Raw genomic sequence first — 15724 nt, forward strand, 5'->3', positions numbered from 1 at the left:
ACACCATAGAAGCGGAACCGCTAGGCCCACCTCACTCAGCCCAGGTTGCTGAACTGGTCGCCCTAACCAGAGCATGTGAATTGGCTAAGGGTAAGTCTGCCAATATCTACACCGATTCTAGATACGCGTTCGGGGTAGTCCATGATTTCGGAGCGCTATGGCGTCTCAGAAATTTCATGACGGCAGCTGGTACACCGATAGCGCATGCAGCTCACATAAAAAGGCTTCTAACAGCGATACAGGAACCCGACAGAGTGGCTGTTATCAAATGTAAAGCACATACATATAGTCAAGACCCAGTATCCCTTGGTAACAACCGAGCAGACGAAGCTGCAAAGCTTGCAGCTGCTACCCCCATACGGACAGACACCACACAACTGATGGTATTTAATACCATCAACACACGAAAGTTGTGTGAAATGCAGAATTTGTGTTCCACTCAGGAGAGAGCAGTCTGGAAGGCAAAGGGATATGGCCAGGAGTCCTCAGGGCTCTGGACGGATGGACATGGTAAACCAGTGGCCCCCAGGGCATACCTTCCGTGTCTGGCTGAAGCAGCTCACGGGCTGACTCATCTAGGCAAGGAGGGGATGTGCAAATTGGTAAGAGCATACTGGTGCGCCCCAGGATTCTCCTCTCATGCTAGTAAAAGAGCAATGTCATGCCTTACCTGTCTGAGAAAGAATATTGGAAAAGCAATACCAACAGAACCATCCCATATCCCACCTGCCGGCGGCCCTTTCCAAGTAATACAAATTGACTTCATTCAACTACCCCCATGTAGAAATTTGAAATATGTACTTGTTTGTATAGATGTTTTCTCGAATTGGGTCGAAGCTTTTCCAGCAGCTACAAATACCGCTATGTTTACAGCTAAGAAAATTGTGCAGGAATTTGTATGTAGATATGGTATCCCTAGAATCATTGAAAGCGATAGGGGTACCCATTTTACAGGTGATGTCTTCCAAGGAATGTGTAAATTGATGGGTATTGATAGCAAGCTGCACACTCCGTACCGTCCACAGGCGAGTGCGAAGGTCGAAAGAGTGAACAGCACTATTAAAAATAAATTGAGTAAAGTAATGGCAGAGACAGGATTGACGTGGCCAGAAGCTTTACCCATTGTTTTGTATAGCATCAGAACCACTCCCAGGTCCCCTCTTAATCTGTCCCCTTTTGAAATCTTGTTTGGTCGACAACCGCATGTCATGATTAACCCTCAGGATGATTTGAAATGTAACAATGAAGTAACTGTAAAGTACTTGATTAATATGAGTAAGCAGTTGAGGAATCAAAATGATAATCTGAAGTTGGTGATTCCTGATTTACCAGATAGTAATTGTCATGACATTGAACCTGGGGATTATGTAATGATACGAAATTTTCTACGCTCAGGTTGTCTTATTGATAGATGGGAAGGACCATACCAGGTCTTATTGACTAGCACCACAGCATTGAAGGTTGCTGAGAGAGAGACTTGGGTCCATTCATCCCACTGCAAGAAGGTTGCTGATCCAGAGAAGTCCCGTGATAAGGAACAGACGGTAGAGGTTGTATCACTAGAGTGTCTGTTCCAGGAGGACTGAGGCGGCACCTGAGCCTTGAAGACCGAAAGCAGCTGTCGACTCCCCTCTCCCTTTTATTGTTTTCTCCACTTCCCATCCCCTCTCCCTTAAAATTTCTTTTTCCCCCTTCTCATTCTTCTCTATTTCCTCCTCAAAGATGGACTTGCCCCAAGAGACTGTAATCCGGATTTTGATGTTAACCATGATGTTGACCAGAGCAGTCTGTTCCGGCGAGAGTACCATAGAGGTCGAGAGAGGTTCTGGAATGGGTTCCGATTATGATGATGGAGGCGTAGTTTTCCAAGATCAACCAAACCAACAAGCAAAGGCGAGTATCAGAAAACGATCCGATAGAAGAAATTGTGATGGATTGTTAGCTGAAGAAAATTGTATCTGTAGGCTCTGTGATAATCTGGTTGAAGATGGATGCATAAAGAAATGCCAATCTAGTTTTAATATCCATATAGACCGGCATCCATTGAGTGACTATCACTCCTTAGTGGGTAACGTGTTAAACCAAACAGATTGTTGGGTATGCTCTCAAGTACCTCAGGGTCACAGTAAATCAGGGCTAGTACCATTTCCTTTAACGTTAGGGGAGGTACTTGAGCTAAGTGGTGGGAGACCGGTGGACCGGAGGTTTAACATCTCCAGCCCTCCTAGTTTGAAGCTCCACCAATACCATGTGGATAGGTCCCTCATATGTTTTAACATCTCCAATCCCAGAAAACCGGGAAATTGGGAAGTGTCATGGAGCAACCTTACCATGACCTTTTCACACAGAGCAGATAGAATGCCTACAGATACAGAGCTCGTACGCCACATAGCCAGTAGAGGAAAATCTTTCCGGTATCGATATACCTTAGGAAATAGGATTACTAGAGTTGGAGAGGTATCACCAGGATACTGTGCACATATCGTACAAACTGATACGTGCATTAGACAGATGGAAGAATTAGGGTCAGGAGATTTCACCTGGAAGGTTTGTAACATGGTCATGTCCTTCTCCGTCCCATATGTTCTCCCCGATGATGCATATTTCATATGCGGGAGAAAGGCGTACAAGTGGCTTGCCCCAAACTCTGAAGGATTGTGTTATATTGGAAAAGTATTGCCTGAAGTGATGACTGTAACACATGACAAAATGAAGGACATACACCGTGGTGCCCAAGCTCCTTATACTCACACTCATTACGAACACCGAGTTAAAAGACAACTGTCAGAAAGGTTAGAGCATCCGGCCTCTGATCTTATCCATGAATCCACCGGGATTCAGGTTCTGGTAGCGTTAGATTTCACTCGTACCGCTCGAGGAGTGATGAATTATAGATACATTTCCGCACTCGCCAATTTGTTAGATAATATCACTGAAATGTATGATGACACGTTTAGATACACTGGAAGAGAACTTCAAGCTTACAAAACAGAACTAGTTCAGCATAGGATGGTTCTTAATTATCTTACAGCAGTAACAGGCGGATATTGTGTTACATTGGCAACACAGTACGGCATAAAGTGTTGCACGTATATCACCAATAGCACCGAGGATCCGGTAGAGGTCATAGACCAAAAGATGGATGATATTCTGCAATTAAAGTGGGAATTTCGTCGAAAACACAATCTCACCCTTGCTGCTGTAGGTAATGAGCTGACTGGTTGGGTGTCATGGTTGAACCCGCGAAATTGGTTCTCCGGTTTAGGAGACTGGGCTCAAGGAGTCATAATGGATGTTGGAAAGTTTCTCCTATGTATTTTGGGTGTCGTTATATCTATTGGATTGATATTTAGATGCGGGCAGGCTTTGATGAGGTGCAAGCAAAGTACGAAAGTGATGAGCTTAAGGAGTGAGGAAACTGTAATTAACCTGGATTTGATTTATGACCCAATGCTAGAAACCATGACGTAATGATGTAATGAGTATACGGTCCGTCTTTCACCCATTTCTATGTTTTCCTCCGAGGTACAAAGACCCACGTAGACGAAGGATTTGATGAGCCAAGGGGCCGACAACGGAAAGATGGAAAGAAGAAGAGCAGACGACCTGATATACAAGATTTTGATGGACAATGCCATGGGTACCCCAGTTTCCCTAGGAACTTTAAAATCACGCTAGCCCAACATTTTTTGTAAATCCATGGACGTTGTTTGCTTTACTCACGATTTATGAGCAAAAGCACAAAGAAGAAGACTCCAATCAACCGACACCAATCAAGACCTCAATCGGCGAATGTACATTTCCCTGACATAGAATACCATTGCATTTTCCATAAGTGTTCTTTACCTTCATCTCTACAACCCTCAGGTAATGACACACATAGACGATAGGGAATTCAGGCACAGATATCAGCAACCACATACCTCCCCCATTCGTGTATCATCAACTAACATGTGCATCCCCATTTTGTTACAACTGAAAGCCGAAATGAGCTCGGTAGAGTTTGACAGCCCATCCACAGACCTGTACCACAGGATAAGAAGGAATTCAAATGTATACTTCGCAATACCTCGAAGCTTGATTTATCACACGTACGGCACGATGATACATGACCCTCCAAACATGGACTCATACACACATGCTTCTGCTTTCTCACTAGGTCATACCCTCTTCACACCTTCTCCTCTCTCCTCCCCTACCCAACCATGGAAATCAATTAACCCCTGACTTACATTTTTCTCCTTAAATGTTTTGTGGCAGTTATTATTGACTGCCAAAGGGTGGACTGTCAAAGTCAGAAAAATGTCTCAATGCACGTTGCCATATTTGCACCGCACACTGGTCCGTGCTGCGCATGCGTACGCTCTCCCGTGGAAGCGCATACCCGCAATAGCGTGCACTCGCACGCGCAGTATGCGCATTTACGGTAGAGTTTATGTGATCGTAGCGTGCGACTCATTAGTTACAAATGTTCACAATTAATGTAGTTTATAGATCATGATCCCTTTGATAGTTTCTGTAAGTTTGGGTAAAGTACAATGTCCCAGAGCTGAGGAATCCCTCCTTATATCGTACGAAGGGTCTAACAGGAATTATACAGCAGTGTTTGGTACCCATCGGAAGAGTATTTAATTAGCAATATTCCGGTGTTGGTTTGGAGCGTATTAATCGCTCGTGCGAATAGTTATGGACATAAGAAGTTTATGTCCATTTCTATTATTTACACATACTCAGGTATGCGGCGGGAAACCCAGTTTCCCACCCACCTGAGCTGTTGGAAATCGTCACAGCCCACCTGTATGAATCACCCTATGACCTTTTGTTATGATACAGGGCCGAATTCCTTCGGCCAATGGACAATGGGATTGTAGGACCAGGAGATTGCATTGTGTGTGGGGCATAAATAGGCAGGCCGACCACATCCAGCTCTCACTCTCTCATCAACGGTTATCTGCTGATAACCGGGAGCTGGATATCGAGGCGCAGGCGATCATACCCTTTGTGCGTAAGTTTTCTCTCCGTTATCATTGTCTTTCTGCGAGCCAATTTCTCTCTCTCTCTCTCTATCTCTCTCTCTCCTCTTTTTCTCTTAAATACTTCATAGTAGTATTGTATTGTATTGCATTTAGGTCAGTGTAGTATTGTCTTTTTGTATTTATTGTTTAGTTCTGTGGTTAGGAAGTCTCTGTTATATTGTAGTGTATCATATGTACTGTTATCCCCTTTTACAAGTATATTAGACATAATACAGTTAATAGGCTTTGGAAACCTAAAACCAGTATCAGTGTATTTACTATAGTGTTAAGTGTTCACTTGAGCGTCGGTGACGCTCAAACAGCTTTGTAGGTAGTCAGGTTACACAAGGTTGCATTTACACCCTGTACTCACATTAAGGTATTCTGTGTGTTTCATCGGTATAAGGTTTAATATCAAGGTATAGTGTTGTGAGCGTCTGCATCGCTGGTGACCTCCTCGTGGTCTCGAGCGTATGCTACGCCATAGCGAATCTTTCCCCTAGACATAACCAATAACGTGTCCTGTGATCACTGGGCCGTGAGCGAACGTGACGCTTGAGCGTCTCGCCTACGGCTGAGCGATCGTTACGCAAATAGCGTATCATTACGGTATTTCTTAAGTAAACAGCGTACAGTGTTCTTAGCTTCATAAGGGTTGTTTATACGACAAAGGAATTTAGCATTGTCACTCTGTACCCATGCAGGGTTACAATTAGATGCAGATCCTGGTCTTGAACCCTCTACATAAACCACTTGCCAAACCCCAACTCACTCCTGGATTGCTTAGTTGTGATGTGGAGTCACCCTGTGTTGTGACCTGGATGCCTATTCAGGTGAGTAGGGGGACCCCACTCCTACATGGTGGTGACACTTGTCACAGTCCCAAGGTATGGGGCCCACTCTCGCTGCTGGGTGGTTAACACTGTTTAGAATACCTTTTTTTTTAAACCTTGTCCTCTGTACCCATGCAGGTTTACAATTAGATGCAGATCCTGGCCTTGAACCCTGTACATAGACCACTTGCCAAACCCCAACTCACTCCTGGATTGCTTAGTTGTGATGTGGAGTCACCTTGTGTTGTGACCAGGATGCCTATTCAATTGAGTAGGTGGACCCCACTCCTACATGGTGGTGACACTTGTCACTGCCCCAAGGTATGGGGCCCACTCTCGCTGCTGGGTGGTTAACACTGTTTAGAATACCTTTTTTTTTTAAACCTTGTCCTCTGTACCCATGCAGGTTTACAATTAGATGCAGATCCTGGCCTTGAACCCTCTACATAGACCACTTGCCAAACCACAACTAACTCCTGGATTGCTTACTTGTGATGTGGAGTCACCATGTGTTGTGACCTGGATGCTTATTCAGGTGAGTAGGTGGACCCCACTCATACATGGTGGTGACACTTGTCACTGCCCCAAGGTATGGGGCCCACTCTCGCTGCTGGGTGGTTAACACTGTTTAGAATACTTTTTTTAAACCTTGTCCCCTGTACCCACGCAGGGTTACAATTAGATGCAGATCCTTGCCTTGAACCCTCTACATAGACCACTTGCCAAACCACAATTCACTCCTGGATTGCTTACTTGTGATGTGGAGTCACCATGTGTTGTGACCTGGATGCCTATTCAGGTGAGTAGGTGGACCCCACTCCTACATGGTGGTGACACTTGTCACTGCCCCAAGGTATGGGGCCCACTCTCACTGCTGGGTGGTTAACACTGTTTAGAATACCTTTTTTTAAACCTTGTCCTCTGTACCCATGCAGGTTTACAATTAGATGCAGATCCTGGTCTTGAACCCTCTACATAGACCACTTGCCAAACCCCAACTCACTCCTGGATTGCTTAGTTGTGATGTGGAGTCACCCTGTGTTGTGACCTGGATGCCTATTCAGGTGAGTAGGGGGACCCCACTCCTACATGGTGGTGACACTTGTCACAGTCCCAAGGTATGGGGCCCACTCTCGCTGCTGGGTGGTTAACACTGTTTAGAATACCTTTTTTTTTAAACCTTGTCCTCTGTACCCATGCAGGTTTACAATTAGATGCAGAGCCTGGCCTTGAACCCTGTACATAGACCACTTGCCAAACCCCAACTCACTCCTGGATTGCTTACTTGTGATGTGGAGTCACCCTCTATTGTGACCTGGATGCCTAGTTAGGTGAGTAGGTGGACCCCACTCCTACATGGTGGTGACACTTGTCACTGCCCCAAGGTATGGGGCCCACTCTCGCTGCTGGGTGGTTAACACTGTTTAGAATACTTTTTTTTTTAAACCTTGTCCTCTGTATCCATGCAGGTTTACAATTAGATGCAGATCCTGGCCTTGAACCCTCTACATAGACCACTTGCCAAACCACAACTCACTCCTGGATTGCTTACTTGTGATGTGGAGTCACCATGTGTTGTGACCTGGATGCCAATTCAGGTGAGTAGGTGGACCCCACTCATACATGGTGGTGACACTTGTCACTGCCCCAAGGTATGGGGCTCACTCTCGCTGCTGGGTAGTTAACACTGTTTAGAATACCTTTTTTTAAACCTTGTCCTCTGTACCCATGCAGGTTTACAATTAGATGCAGATCCTGGCCTTGAACCCTGTACATAGACCACTTGCCAAACCACAACTCACTCCTAGATTGCTTACTTGTGATGTGGAGTCACCATGTGTTGTGACCTGGATGCCTATTCAGGTGAGTAGGTGGACCCCACTCCTACATGGTGGTGACACTTGTCACTGCCCCAAGGTATGGGGCCCACTCTCGCTGCTGGGTGGTTAACACTGTTTAGAATACCTTTTTTTATACCTTGTCCTCTGTACCCATGCAGGTTTACAATTAGATGCAGATCCTTGCCTTGAACCCTGTACATAGACCACTTGCCAAACCCCAATTCACTCCTGGATTGCTTACTTGTGATGTGGAGTCACCCTGTGTTGTGACCTGGATGCCAATTCAGGTGAGTAGGTGGACCCCACTCCTACATGGTGGTGACACTTGTCACTGCCCCAAAGTATGGGGCCCACTCTCGCTGCTGGGTGGTTAACACTGTTTAGAATACCTTTTGTAAACCTTGATCTCTGTACCCATGCAGGTTTACAATTAGATGCAGATCCTGGCCTTGAACCCTCTACATAGACCACTTGCCAAACCACAACTCACTCCTGGATTGCTTACTTGTGATGTGGAGTCACCATGTGTTGTGACCTGGATGCCTATTCAGGTGAGTAGGTGGACCCCACTCCTACATGGTGGTGACACTTGTTACTGCCCCACAGTATGGGACCCACTCTCGCTGCTGGGTGGTTAACACTGTTTAGAATACCTTTTTTTAAACCTTGTCCTCTGTACCCATGCAGGTTTACAATTAAATGCAGATCCTGGCCTTGAACCCTCTACATAGACCACTTGCCAAACCACAACTCACTCCTGGATTGCTTACTTGTGATGTGGAGTCACCCTCTATTGTGACCTGGATGCCTAGTTAGGTGAGTAGGTGGACCCCACTCCTACATGGTGGTGACACTTGTCACTGCCCCAAGGTATGGGGCCCACTCTCGCTGCTGGGTGGTTAACACTGTTTAGAATACCTTTTTTTTTTAAACCTTGTCCTCTGTACCCATGCAGGTTTACAATTAGATGCAGATCCTGGCCTTGAACCCTCTATATAGACCACTTGCCAAACCACAACTAACTCCTGGATTGCTTACTTGTGATGTGGAGTCACCATGTGTTGTGACCTGGATGCTTATTCAGGTGAGTAGGTGGACCCCACTCATACATGGTGGTGACACTTGTCACTGCCCCAAGGTATGGGGCTCACTCTCGCTGCTGGGTAGTTAACACTGTTTAGAATACCTTTTTTTAAACCTTGTCCTCTGTACCCATGCAGGTTTACAATTAGATGCAGATCCTGGCCTTGAACCCTGTATATAGACCACTTGCCAAACCACAACTCACTCCTAGATTGCTTACTTGTGATGTGGAGTCACCATGTGTTGTGACCTGGATGCCTATTCAGGTGAGTAGGTGGACCCCACTCCTACATGGTGGTGACACTTGTCACTGCCCCAAAGTATGGGGCCCACTCTCGCTGCTGGGTGGTTAACACTGTTTAGAATACCTTTTGTAAACCTTGATCTCTGTACCCATGCAGGTTTACAATTAGATGCAGATCCTGGCCTTGAACCCTCTACATAGACCACTTGCCAAACCACAACTCACTCCTGGATTGCTTACTTGTGATGTGGAGTCACCATGTGTTGTGACCTGGATGCCTATTCAGGTGAGTAGGTGGACCCCACTCCTACATGGTGGTGACACTTGTCACTGCCCCAAGGTATGGGGCCCACTCTCGCTGCTGGGTGGTTAACACTGTTTAGAATACCTTTTTTTAAACCTTGTCCTCTGTACCCATGCAGGTTTACAATTAGATGCAGATCCTGGCCTTGAACCCTCTACAAAGACCACTTGCCAAACCACAACTCACTCCTGGATTGCTTACTTGTGATGTGGAGTTACCATGTGTTGTGACCTGGATGCCTATTCAGGTGAGTAGGTGGACCCCACTCCTACATGGTGGTGACACTTGTCACTGCCCCAAGGTATGGGGCCCACTCTCGCTGCTGGGTGGTTAACACTGTTTAGAATACCTTTTTTTAAACCTTGTCCTCTGTACCCATGCAGGTTTACAATTTGATGCAGATCCTGGCCTTGAACCCTCTACATAGACCACTTGCCAAACCACAACTCACTCCTGGATTGCTTACTTGTGATGTGGAGTCACCATGTGTTGTGACCTGGATGCCTATTCAGGTGAGTAGGTGGACCCCACTCCTACATGGTGGTGACACTTGTCACTGCCCCACAGTATGGGGCCCACTCTCGCTGCTGGGTGGTTAACACTGTTTAGAATACCTTTTTTTAAACCTTGTCCTCTGTACCCATGCAGGTTTACAATTAAATGCAGATCCTGGCCTTGAACCCTCTACATAGACCACTTGCCAAACCACAACTCACTCCTGGATTGCTTACTTGTGATGTGGAGTCACCATGTGTTGTGACCTGGATGCCTATTCAGGTGAGTAGGTGGACCCCACTCCTACATGGTGGTGACACTTGTCACTGCCCCAAGGTATGGGGCCCACTCTCGCTGCTGGGTGGTTAACACTGTTTAGAATACCTTTTTTTAAACCTTGTCCTCTGTACCCATGCAGGTTTACAATTAGATGCAGATCCTGGCCTTGAACCCTCTACAAAGACCACTTGCCAAACCACAACTCACTCCTGGATTGCTTACTTGTGATGTGGAGTTACCATGTGTTGTGACCTGGATGCCTATTCAGGTGAGTAGGTGGACCCCACTCCTACATGGTGGTGACACTTGTCACTGCCCCAAGGTATGGGGCCCACTCTCGCTGCTGGGTGGTTAACACTGTTTAGAATACCTTTTTTTAAACCTTGTCCTCTGTACCCATGCAGGTTTACAATTTGATGCAGATCCTGGCCTTGAACCCTCTACATAGACCACTTGCCAAACCACAACTCACTCCTGGATTGCTTACTTGTGATGTGGAGTCACCATGTGTTGTGACCTGGATGCCTATTCAGGTGAGTAGGTGGACCCCACTCCTACATGGTGGTGACACTTGTCACTGCCCCAAGGTATGGGGCCCACTCTCGCTGCTGGGTAGTTAACACTGTTTAGAATACCTTTTTTTAAACCTTGTCCTCTGTACCCATGCAGGTTTACAATTAGATGCAGATCCTAGCCTTGAACCCTTTACATAGACCACTTGCCAAACCCCAACTCACTCCTGGATTGCTTACTTGTGATGTGGAGTCACCCTGTGTTGTGACCTGGATGCCAATTCAGGTGAGTAGGTGGACCCCACTCCTACATGGTGGTGACACTTGTCACTGCCCCAAGGTATGGGGCCCACTCTCGCTGCTGGGTAGTTAACACTGTTTAGAATACCTTTTTTTAAACCTTGTCCTCTGTACCCATGCAGGTTTACAATTAGATGCAGATCCTGGCCTTGAACCCTCTACATAGACCACTTGCCAAACCACAACTCACTCCTGGATTGCTTACTTGTGATGTGGAGTCACCATGTGTTGTGACCTGGATGTCTATTCAGGTGAGTAGGTGGACCCCACTCCTACATGGCGGTGACACTTGTCACTGCCCCAAGGTATGGGGCCCACTCTCGCTGGTGGGTAGTTAACACTGTTTAGAATACCTTTTTTTAAACCTTGTCCTCTGTACCCATGCAGGTTTACAATTAGATGCAGATCCTGGCCTTGAACCCTGTACATAGACCTCTTGCCAAACCACAACTCACTCCTGGATTGCTTACTTGTGATGTGGAGTCACCCTGTGTTGTGACCTGGATGCCTATTCAGGTGAGTAGGTGGACCCCACTCCTACATGGTGGTGACACTTGTCACTGCCCCAAGGTATGGGGCCCACTCTCGCTGCTGGGTAGTTAACACTGTTTAGAATACCTTTTTTTAAACCTTGTCCTCTGTACCCATGCAGGTTTACAATTAGATGCAGATCCTGGCCTTGAACCCTGTACATAGACCACTTGCCAAACCACAACTCACTCCTAGATTGCTTACTTGTGATGTGGAGTCACCATGTGTTGTGACCTGGATGCCTATTCAGGTGAGTAGGTGGACCCCACTCCTACATGGTGGTGACACTTGTCACTGCCCCAAGGTATGGGGCCCACTCTCGCTACTGGGTGGTTAACACTGTTTAGAATACCTTTTTTTAAACCTTGTCCTCTGTACCCATGCAGGTTTACAATTAGATGCAGATCCTGGCCTTGAACCCTGTACATAGACCACTTGCCAAACCCCAACTCACTCCTGGATTGCTTACTTGTGATGTGGAGTCACCCTGTGTTGTGACCTGGATGCCAATTCAGGTGAGTAGGTGGACCCCACTCCTACATGGTGGTGACACTTGTCACTGCCCCAAAGTATGGGGCCCACTCTCGCTGCAGGGTGGTTAACACTGTTTAGAATACCTTTTGTAAACCTTGATCTCTGTACCCATGCAGGTTTACAATTAGATGCAGATCCTGGCCTTGAACCCTGTACATAGACCACTTGCCAAACCACAACTCACTCCTGGATTGCTTACTTGTGATGTGGAGTCACCATGTGTTGTGACCTGGATGCTTATTCAGGTGAGTAGGTGGACCCCACTCATGCATGGTGGTGACACTTGTCACTGCCCCAAGGTATGGGGCTCACTCTCGCTGCTGTGTAGTTAACACTGTTTAGAATACCTTTTTTTAAACCTTGTCCTCTGTACCCATGCAGGTTTACAATTAGATGCAGATCCTGGCCTTGAACCCTGTACATAGACCACTTGCCAAACCACAACTCACTCCTAGATTGCTTACTTGTGATGTAGAGTCACCATGTGTTGTGACCTGGATGCCTATTCAGGTGAGTAGGTGGACCCCACTCCTACATGGTGGTGACACTTGTCACTGCCCCAAGGTATGGGGCCCACTCTCGCTGCTGGGTGGTTAACACTGTTTAGAATACCTTTTTTTAAACCTTGTCCTCTGTACCCATGCAGGTTTACAATTAGATGCAGATCCTGGCCTTGAACCCTGTACATAGACCACTTGCCAAACCCCAACTCACTCCTGGATTGCTTACTTGTGATGTGGAGTCACCCTGTGTTGTGACCTGGATGCCTATTCAGGTGAGTAGGTGGACCCCACTCCTACATGGTGGTGACACTTGTCACTGCCCCAAAGTATGGGGCCCACTCTCGCTGCTGGGTGGTTAACACTGTTTAGAATACCTTTTGTAAACCTTGATCTCTGTACCCATGCTGGTTTACAATTAGATGCAGATCCTGGCCTTGAACCCTGTACATAGACCACTTGCCAAACCACAACTCACTCCTAGATTGCTTACTTGTGATGTAGAGTCACCATGTGTTGTGACCTGGATGCCTATTCAGGTGAGTAGGTGGACCCCACTCCTACATGGTGGTTACACTTGTCACTGCCCCAAGGTATGGGGCCCACTCTCGCTGCTGGGTGGTTAACACTGTTTAGAATACCTTTTTTTAAACCTTGTCCTCTGTACCCATGCAGGTTTACAATTAGATGCAGATCCTGGCCTTGAACCCTCTACATAGACCACTTGCCAAACCACAACTCACTCCTGGATTGCTTACTTGTGATGTGGAGTCACCATGTGTTGTGACCTGGATGCTTATTCAGATGAGTAGGTGGACCCCACTCCTACATGGTGGTGACACTTGTCACTGCCCCACAGTATGGGGCCCACTCTCGCTGCTGGGTGGTTAACACTGTTTAGAATACCTTTTTTTAAACCTTGTCCTCTGTACCCATGCAGGTTTACAATTAAATGCAGATCCTGGCCTTGAACCCTCTACATAGACCACTTGCCAAACCACAACTCACTCCTGGATTGCTTACTTGTGATGTGGAGTCACCATGTGTTGTGACCTGGATGCCTATTCAGGTGAGTAGGTGGACCCCACTCCTACATGGTGGTGACACTTGTCACTGCCCCAAGGTATGGGGCCCACTCTCGCTGCTGTGTGGTTAACACTGTTTAGAATACCTTTTTTTAAACCTTGTCCTCTGTACCCATGCAGGTTTACAATTAGATGCAGATCCTGGCCTTGAACCCTCTACAAAGACCACTTGCCAAACCACAACTCACTCCTGGATTGCTTACTTGTGATGTGGAGTTACCATGTGTTGTGACCTGGATGCCTATTCAGGTGAGTAGGTGGACCCCACTCCTACATGGTGGTGACACTTGTCACTGCCCCAAGGTATGGGGCCCACTCTCGCTGCTGGGTGGTTAACACTGTTTAGAATACCTTTTTTTAAACCTTGTCCTCTGTACCCATGCAGGTTTACAATTAGATGCAGATCCTGGCCTTGAACCCTGTACATAGACCACTTGCCAAACCACAACTCACTCCTGGATTGCTTACTTGTGATGTGGAGTCACCCTGTGTTGTGACCTGGATGCCTATTCAGGTGAGTAGGTGGACCCCACTCCTACATGGTGGTGACACTTGTCACTGCCCCAAAGTATGGGGCCCACTCTCGCTGCTGGGTGGTTAACACTGTTTAGAATACCTTTTGTAAACCTTGATCTCTGTACCCATGCAGGTTTACAATTAGATGCAGATCCTGGCCTTGAACCTTCTACATAGACCACTTGCCAAACCACAACTCACTCCTGGATTGCTTAGTAGTGATGTGGAGTCACCATGTGTTGTGACCTGGATGCTTATTCAGGTGAGTAGGTGGACCCCACTCCTACATGGTGGTGACACTTGTCACTGCCCCACAGTATGGGGCCCACTCTCGCTGCTGGGTGGTTAACACTGTTTAGAATACCTTTTTTTAAACCTTGTCCTCTGTACCCATGCAGGTTTACAATTAAATGCAGATCCTGGCCTTGAACCCTGTACATAGACCACTTGCCAAACCACAACTTACTCCTGGATTGCTTACTTGTGATGTGGAGTCACCATGTGTTGTGACCTGGATGCCTATTCAGGTGAGTAGGTGGACCGCACTCCTACATGGTGGTGACACTTATCACTGCCCCAAGGTATGGGGCCCACTCTCGCTGCTGTGTGGTTAACACTGTTTAGAATATCTTTTTTTAAACCTTGTCCTCTGTACCCATGCAGGTTTACAATTAGATGCAGATCCTGGCCTTGAACCCTCTACAAAGACCACTTGCCAAACCACAACTCACTCCTGGATTGCTTACTTATGATGTGGAGTTACCATGTGTTGTAACCTGGATGCCTATTCAGGTGAGTAGGTGGACCCCACTCCTACATGGTGGTGACACTTGTCACTGCCCCAAGGTATGGGGCCCACTCTCGCTGCTGGGTGGTTAACACTGTTTAGAATACCTTTTTTTAAACCTTGTCCTCTGTACCCATGCAGGTTTACAATTTGATGCAGATCCTGGCCTTGAACCCTGTACATAGACCACTTGCCAAACCCCAACTCACTCCTGGATTGCTTACTTGTGATGTGGAGTCACCATGTGTTGTGACCTGGATGCCTATTCAGGTGAGTAGGTGGACCCCACTCCTACATGGTGGTGACACTTGTCACTGCCCCAAGGTATGGGGCCCACTCTCGCTGCTGGGTAGTTAACACTGTTTAGAATACCTTTTTTTAAACCTTGTCCTCTGTACCCATGCAGGTTTACAATTAGATGCAGATCCTGGCCTTGAACCCTCTACATAGACCACTTGCCAAACCACAACTCACTCCTGGATTGCTTACTTGTGATGTGGAGTCACCATGTGTTGTGACCTGGATGCCTATTCAGGTGAGTAGGTGGACCCCACTCCTACATGGTGGTGACACTTGTCACTGCCCCAAGGTATGGGGCCCACTCTCGCTGCTGGGTGGTTAACACTGTTTAGAATACCTTTTTTTAAACCTTGTCCTCTGTACCCATGCAGGTTTACAATTAGATGCAGATGCTGGCCTTGAACCCTGTACATAGACCACTTGCCAAACCCCAACTCACTCCTGGATTGCTTAGTTGTGATGTGGAGTCACCTTGTGTTGTGACCAGGATGCCTATTCAATTGAGTAGGTGGACCCCACTCCTACATGGTGGTGACACTTGTCACTGCCCCAAGGTATGGGGCCC

This window comes from Pseudophryne corroboree, chromosome 4, assembly GCF_028390025.1.
Source record: "Pseudophryne corroboree isolate aPseCor3 chromosome 4, aPseCor3.hap2, whole genome shotgun sequence".
Taxonomy (NCBI): Eukaryota; Metazoa; Chordata; class Amphibia; order Anura; family Myobatrachidae; genus Pseudophryne; species Pseudophryne corroboree.